We start from the raw sequence: 9,152 nt of genomic DNA on the forward strand, positions 1-9,152 counted from the left end.
CACTCAGCTTCCGCATACGACAATGACTGCACTGCTCTCCACTTCCCACACACACACTTTACATACACTCCACTGCTGGTGCTACCACCTGCCCCCAGTAGGTGGAAACCGCACACTGACGTCGAACACAAATTGCGTCCACACTCATTACTTGTGTTACTTGAAACCTAGCAGCTTATCTTCTCAGTAATGAAATGTGCGGCCACATGACAAATAAAATTAATTTGTGTTGCCATTTGTGATGCTAGTTAGGAAATGATTTACTGAAACTGGAAACAAATGTTACGACATCTTGGATATTCGGGAATCCAGCCGGATGTTCGCGTCGTTCTCCCATATTTAAACAGCGTGCCTCGCTGTCTTCTTCATATGCTACCTGAGATCAGGTAGAACCTGAAGAAGACAGCGAGGCACGATGTTCAAATATGTTGGGAGAACGACGCGAACATCCGGCTGGATTCCCAAATATCCAACATGGCAACAGATCGCCGAAAAGCATGAAGAATTACAACAAATGTTATATTTATATGTTAGTTACAGGGAGTTGTAAGTACGAAGGTTTTTAAACGTATAAACGCTGTGTCTGAATCACGATACATATTTTAATTCTTAATTTATAAATTTACTTACCTACAGGCTCGACAAATGACACCACCACCAGAGGACGCTGTTGAACCGCCGCCGCCGCCCCCCCCCCTCCACCGTCTGTGACGTAATACATGATGTCATCACCATCAATTAAGACTGATTATGCCTTTCAGCGTTCGGTCTGGAGCATAGCCCCTTATAAGATTCCTCGATGATCCCCTGTTCAGTGCTAACACTGGTGCCTCTTCTGATGGTAAACCTATTACTTCAAAATCATTCTTAACCGAATCGAGGTACCTTCTCCTTCGTCTGCCCCGACTCCACCTACCATCCACTGCTGAACCCATGAGTCTCTTGGGTAACCTTGCTTCTCCCATGCGTGTTAAAGGACCCCAACATCTAAGCCTGTTCATTTTGACTGCTAAATCTATAGAGTTCATTCCCAGTTTTTCTTTGATTTCCTCATTGTGGACACCCTCTTGCCATTGTTCCCATCTACTAGTACCTGCAATCATCCATGCTACTTTCATATCCGTAACCTCAACCTTGTTGATAAGGTAACCTGAATCCACCCAGCTTTCGCTCCCATACAACAAAATTGGTCGAAAGATTGAACGGTGCACAGAAAACTTAGTCTTGGTACAGACTTCCTTCTTGCAGAAGAGAGTAGATCGCAGCTGAGCGCTCATTGCATTAGCTTAGCTACACCTCGCTTCCAGTTCTTTCGCCATGTTGCCATCCTGTGAGAATATGCATCCTAAGTACTTGAAACTGTCCACCTGTTCTAACTTTGTTCCTCCTTTTTGGCACTCAATCCGTTTACATTTCCTTCCGACTGACATTACTTTCGTTTTGGAGATGATAATCTTCATAACATAGTCCATACATTTCTGATCTAGCTCTGAAATATTACTTTGCAAACTTTCAATCGAATCTGCCATCACAATTAAGTCATCCGCATATGCAAGACTGCTTATTTTGTGTTCACATATCTTGATCTCACCCAGCCAGTCTATTGTTTTCAACATATGATCCATAAATAATATGAACAACAGTGGAGACTGGTTGCAGCCTTGTCTTACCCCTGAAACTACTCTGAACCATGAACTCAATTTACTGTCAACTCTAACAGCTGGATGACTATCAATGTAAAGACCTTTAATTGCTTGCAAAAGTTTGCCTCCTATACCATAATCTCGTAGAAAAGACAATAACTTCCTCCTAGGGACCCGGTCATATGCCTTTTCTAGATCTATAAAGCATAGATTCAGTTCCCTGTTCCATTCATAACACTTCTCCATTATTTGCCGTAAGCTAAAGATCTGGTCCTGACACCCTCTAAGAGGCCTAAACCCACACTGACTTTCATCCAATTGGTCCTCAACTAATACTGGCACTTTCCTTTCAACAGTACCTGAGAAGATTTTACCCACAACGCTGATTAAAGAGATACCTCTGTAGTTGTTACAATCTTCTCTGTTTCCATGTTAAAAGATTGGAGTGATCACTGCTTTTGTCCAGTCTGATGGAACCTATCCCGCCCCCCAGGCCATTTCAATTATCCTGTGTAGCCATTTAAGACCTGACGTTCCACTGTATTTGATGAGTTTCCACTTAATTTCATCCACCCCAGCTGCTTTATTGCACTGCAATGTATTGACCATTTTCTCCACTTCCTCAAATGTTATCCTATTTGCTTCATTATTCCTAGCCCATTCTACCTCGAAATCTGAAACATTGCTGATCGTATTTTCACTTACATTGAGCAACTCTTCAAAATATTCCCTCCATCAGCCAGGTCATCCACAGGATTCACCAGCAGTTTCCCTGACCTGTCCAAAATACTTGTCATTTCCTTCTTACCTCCCTTTCGAAGACTGCTAATGACACTCCAGAATGGTTTTCCAGCATCTTGGCCCATAGTCTCCAACCTGTTTCAAAAGTCTTCCCAAGATTTCTTCTTGGATGAAGCAATTACCTGTTTTGCTTTGTTTCTCTCTTCAACATCTCTGTCTACCTGAGTTCTAGTATGTAGCCATTTTTGAGACGCCTTTTTTTTCCTTTTGCAGGGTGCCTTGACTGTGTCATTCCACCAAGCTCTTTGCTTCATCCTACTTTTACACAGTACTGTTCCAAGACATTCTTTAGCCACTTCTAGTGCTGTGTCCCTGTACCTTGTCCCTTCCTTTTCCAATGAATGTAATGGACTACATTCAACTAACTGGTACCTTTATGAGATCGCTGTACTTGTGCCTGATTTTCTTATCCTGGAGTTTCTCCACTCTTATCCTCCTACATATGAACCTGACCTCCTGCACTTTCGGCCTCACAATCCCAATTTCACTGCAGATTAAATAATGATCAGTGTCATCAAAGAATCCCCTGAATACACGTGTGTCCCTCACAGCCTTCCTGAATTCCTGATCTGTTACTATACAGTCAATGACAGATCTGGTTCCCCTGCCTTCCCAAGTATACCAGTGAATGTTCTTATGTTTAGAAGATGAGTTTGTGATACTAAGCCCATACTGGCACAGAAATCCAAGAGTTGTTTCCCGTTCCTGTTGGCCTCCATATCCTTTCCAAATTTACCCATAACCTTTTCATACCCTTCTGTTCGATTTCCAATCCTGGCATTAAAATCACCCATGAGCAGAACACTGTCCTTGTCCTTTACTCTAACAACTACATCACAGAGTGCCTCATAAAAACTATCCATGTTATCTTGATCTGTCCTTTCACAATGCGAATATACTGACACAATCCTAATTTTCTTGCTAGACACTGTCAAATCTATCCACATCAGTCGTTCGTTTACATACCTTACTGAAACTACGCTGGGTTTCATTTCTTTCCTGATGTAAAGCCCTTACCCCATTGTGCTGTTCCTGCTTTGACTCTTGACAGGTAGACCTTATATTCTCCCACTTCCTCTTCTTTCTTACGCCTTACACGAATGTCACTAACAGCTACAACGTCCAGCCCCATCTTACATGCATCCTCTGCCAGCTCTATCTTCTTCCCAGAATAGCCCCCGTTGATATTAATAGTTCCCCATTTCATTACCATTTGTTTGCCAAGTCGTATCATGATGGCCACCCCGGGAAAAAACGACGGGATATTTGCTAAGTCTGTGTCTAGCTATTGGACTGGGAGGACCTCTCGACGAGTCCGCAGCTCGTGGTCGTGCGGTAGCGTTCTCGCTTCCCACCCCTGGGTTCCCGGGTTCGATTCCCGGCGGGGTCAGGAATTTTCTCTGCATCATGATGACTGTGTGTTGTGTGACGTCCTTAGGTTAGTTAGGTTTAAGTAGTTGTAAGTTCTAGGGGACTGATGACCATAGGTGTTAAGTTCCATAGTGCTCAGAGCCATTTGGATCATTTTTGAACCACCTCGCGACGATAGGCTAATGTAGCGTGCACAAAGCATTGTATAACCAGTTTGTTTAAGAATATTCTTTATTTATTTCTGGAATCGCAATTCTCCTTGTAACTGACGCTGGTGTTTGAAGTGATTTAGAGAATGCTAAGCAATTGTGAAATTACTTTTAATCCAACAGTGAAAGAAGCCATGTAATTACACTGTTCCAGATCGTGCTAAAAATCTGAAAAACTTTCTCGTGCGTGCTCCTTGCAGCAGAGCTGTCGGCGCTGGAAGAAGCCACACGCTGGGCTCACATAATCAGCCACCAGAAGCTATAGGGTGCCAAGCGCCATGTACTTCCTGTCGCGCTGGAAATATCTGGAGCCTTCCTCCTCATCCCTGGAGCACTTTATTCTTTGTGCCACATGCATACCAATTCATTGAACATGAACTGCTTCAGGAATGATAAAATCTAATCTTTAAGCAATGTGCAGAATATTGTAACATACATATCTTGAAGATTTTACAGGAACTAAATGTACCACTGTAGAGGGCGTGGTGGTGGTGGCGGCGGAGCGAGGGAGGGAGGGAGGGAGGGAGGGAGAGGGGGAGAGCTTTTCAGATGATGTCAGAAGATTTAAAGAGTTTTCGATGTAACTACACGTTTTATTCCGAGGAATACCACCACCACCACCACACTTGCATACCAACACTAAAACGATCATGGCACACTTGAGAAATCTCTGTCTTCTTCCCTGAAGCACTTCGGGCTCATTTGTAGGAAATACAACGTTCTTATCTTGTCTAAGAGCACTAGCTTCAGGAGTCGTCAAATCCAGTGGAATGTGTCTCCAAACACACTTTAAAAAAAATATCGCTGCACAGGAATTTGCTTCAGTTTTGGGATGTTTACCGCCACATTCGATCACAGACAGAAAAAAACTTGTGATGCCTATGTCATTACCCAACCTTCCTCCCTGAGACACTTCACTCGCTGTTGTGTGAAATAGATCACGAAACAGATATCGGTTGCAGTATCCAATTTTACACACCAGACGGCGTTCCTTGAAACTCTAAATGAATACCGCTGTAATTCTAAACAGGACGCTCACCGCTTTTCGAGTCTTAGTTGCTTGTTTGAAGGCATTGTCAGAAAGAGAGAAATTTCCGAGTCCTACAGCTACTGTGGTGTTCAACAATTTTCTGGAACACTGACTGGGTTTAGTTTATATTTGCTGTTGGTGTCAGGGATGTTATGGCTCTTATTTTTTCACTCTCCTCACTCCTCGAAGCACATTAAAGTACGGGGAAAACGGACAAATACACATCTAAAAGTTATTGACATATTTCGAATCTCACAATAGATCGTGAAAAAACTCAGAATTCGAAGTACTGTCCTACAGACGAGAGAAATGGCTGCAGTTTTCGATTTCCTACAACTGATCGCCTGAAGATGCTCTAAAGCCACATGGGCCGGTGGAGGACAGCATCCCGCCTGTCCAAATCAGAGGATGCTGGTCTGCTTCGACTTACCTCTGAACATCTTATAGAGAGGAGGTCACAGACTCTGACGTCACGAAACTTTCTGTAGGTGCCATGCACCTGTCTTTTTCGAAGAAGTCAGTAGAGGCTTATAAACGGTATCTTTTGACTCCCTGACATCATGGAACTTACTGTGAATGGAGGACTCTGATTGGTTCTCACTGAATTTACGAGCCAAACTGCTCGTGACAGTGTGGGAGGACTGCCCGTCAATCTCTGCCGACAGCCAAATTACTAAAAATATCAGAGGAAAACTGTTTTGTACCGATCGACAAACACAGCAGTCATATTGCACTGATAGTTAAACTCAGCAAAAGTGGTCTATAGATTATGAAATACGGAAACTACAGCCAAATGCACTTAATCAATTACACTGCTCTGCTACTGTCTAGGAAAGCTTGAATTTTTCGGCGTGAAATCGATCTCCAACTATGCTGTATCACCAGAAACAATTCTATCACCATACCATACCGATGTAGTAAAACACAGTTAGTATCCTACACCATACAAAATCATCATATCCGCATCCTTCCGCATACTACAAAGACAGATGGATCGAAAAAATTATAATCACATGCACCGTATAAAGTCGCACCACTAGATACCTCCTGCAAAGTCGGTCAGCCATCCACCGCACTCAGTGCTCACGAGGCTACCAGCCTCCTACTCATGCTGGTCTGATGTGCCATCAGAGCTTCCTCTGTGAACAGAGGCCACTCTCCAAACTAGTGTACAAAGGCTGGGCTGTTTCCCCGAGCACAAACACGTCCACTAACAATATTGTTTCCAATCTGGCTGTCGTGATTTCTGTAACAAATTGCGATCATTTCCAGACTCTGGGATCAAAAGAACATTTGTCTTTTCACAGGGTTTGCAAGAATATCATACGATTTAGTGATAGTTCTCGATGTCAGCCGCATAGCACTATGCTACCAACCGGCTGTACAATATAATTCCGGAAATGAAGAGTGGCAATTGAATCTCTAGAAACCTGAAACATTAGCCAGGTCTTTACGTGGGACGTGCTGCAAACCACTGAGTAACTATAAACCTATCCTGTCTGTGAAGATCTTGAAAACTAGAAAACAGGGATAACTTGTAGCTCCACTTGTATTTTTCCTTAATGAATACCGATGCCAATTATATAACAGATTCCAACTCATCCTTGCACTTTACAAAGTCGACAAACGTTTTAATACTTAAAATAATGTTTTGTTCTATGTCTGGAGAATCAGAAAACGCCTCTTCCACCTGTTTTCCACCATCTGCATGCACACAACACAATCGATGTTATCTCTCAAACCGATAAAGAAGGGAAATGTGAAGAATGGGAAACAAGCACTCAACCGGTGAATTTACGTGGGAGGGAATAATTGCCCAATGTAAACACCTGACCATATTGAATCTTCTAGAATTCCCAAGGAGAATACTCGCACCACATGTGATCACGAAGGCTGCCCAATAGATACTGTGTTAATTCACTGTTAACCCTCTTAGAGGGCGACACAGTTAGGTCAACTGCATTTCTATATCCCAGCCTCCCCAGTTCGGGTGGCTCAATGATGGATCCCGCCATAAACCAGAAATGTCAAGTTATTCCGGCCAGAGGTTACCTCCATCATGCGTTCCCGCATGCCAGGCAGAATCATCCTAGGAAACCAGCCACATGTTTATAACTGTAAATACGATTAAATATTACGATTGCAGCCTCAATCTGATAACATGCGACAATGAGCGAAGTACCAGAAGTACCCCCTCCTGACGACTGTGGCTCTGGAGATTTTACACGATGTACCATTGTTATGTCTGGAGATATCTTTCCACGTAAAATCATTCATTCCCCTTCTGAATCATACACGTGGCAATCTCATATCTCGAAACGAGTCACCTTTTTTTAACCTATCTGCTAATGTCCCTATAGCAAAAATCCAGCATGGTTTGGACATTCCCTCTGCATGTTGTAATTGTCCCCCAATCTCTGCCCTGCCCTGCCCTTCCTGCAGCTTTGTCCATGCGATCCTCCCAGTTTAAGCCAAAACTGCCGGCCGCGGTGGTCTAGCGGTTAAGGCGCTCAGTACGGAACCGCGCGACTGAAGCGGTCGCAGGTTCGAATCCTGCCTCGGGCATGGATGTGTGTGATGTCCTTAGGTTAGTTAGGTTTAAGTAGTTCTAAGTTCTAGGGGACTGATGACCACAGCAGTTAAGTCCCATAGTGCTCAGAGCCATTTGAACCATTTTTAAGCCAAAACTGAGCAGAAGTCAGAGAACACTATATCTACCACCATCTGAAACCTGTGGAGAAAGAGGAAGTGACAGGACCATGTCTTGACTAATCGATGGAAATGGGAACATGCTGCTGTAGCTCCGCCAACCCTGCCAATGTCAACGTCAGCGCCAAACGAAGCTTTCTCTTTCAAGACGAGGTAGTGGAAAAGACAGTACAAGGAGTGTTTATCATCGGAAAAATTAGGAAGACTCCACACCATACGGGAACTGGGAGAAGGGCGGCGTGCATTTCCAAACTACATACTGGTACCGCAGTCCGAAAGAGATCTGCGTCCCTCATGGTGCACACATGGCCGTCCCCCACACATTCTCTCTACCCGAATTATTTTGTAACACCCCATAGAGAAAAACTACGAACTGGAAAAACTTCACTCACGTCACCCAGTAGAGAACTCGATATTCGCGGATATCTCTCTTACGATTTATTGAAAAAAAAATACCGTCTGCGTGTTGACATTGACCACACGTGTTGATCTCATTAAATAAGCATGTATTGGTCCACTCAATAATCGAAGTCACTTACACAGACTAGTGTGTCGCGATCTGTTCAGAACCTATGCTCGAATGTGGCGGTATAGATTGCAAAATTAAAGTAACTTACGGTTTGCGAACATTTCGAAAGCGTATTTAGAAAAAAATATTCAGGTAGATTTAATAACTCCTGAAGCAGATTGTCCTTGGAGACGAGGGAAGGATGTGGTATTTCCAATAAAAGAGAGCGAAGTGTCTTATGGAGGAAGACTGAGAGGTTTCAAAAGAATGCCACGATTTTGATGGTGATGTTCCGCGTTCCTGTGTAACTACATCGAAAATTGTTTAAATATTCTTGCATCTTCTGCTAAGCTCTCTCTCTCTCTCTCTCTCTCTCTCTCTCTCTCTCTCTCTCTCTCTCTCTCTCTTTCTTTTTGTTCATTGGTACATTTAGTTAATGTGACATCCTGAAGATATGTATGTAACTATATTCTGCACATTGCTTAAACACCAGATTTAATAACTGCTGAGGCAGTGCAGTTCAGTGGGCAGGACTAGCTCCTTGTCAGAAAGAAGGAATATGTACCAGGGATTTTGGGGAGGGCTGCAGGTGCAGCGTGACAGAAAGTGCTTTGCACATGGTACCCGACAGTTGCTAATGGCCAGTGATGTGAGACTGGTGCATGGCGTCTTCCAGCAGTTACGACTCTGCTTCAAGGAACATGCACAAGAGAGTTTCTTAGACATGTTTAGTGCGATCTGGTACAGTGTAATTACGTGGCCCCTACCGTTATCAGAATAAAAAAAGGTCCACAATTGTTTAGCATCGTTTAAATTGTTTAAAACACCTGCATTAGTTCCGAGGTGTATCGCGATTTCAGAAATAAATAAACAAATTGGTT

This window comes from Schistocerca gregaria, chromosome 3, assembly GCF_023897955.1.
Source record: "Schistocerca gregaria isolate iqSchGreg1 chromosome 3, iqSchGreg1.2, whole genome shotgun sequence".
Classification (NCBI taxonomy): domain Eukaryota; kingdom Metazoa; phylum Arthropoda; class Insecta; order Orthoptera; family Acrididae; genus Schistocerca; species Schistocerca gregaria.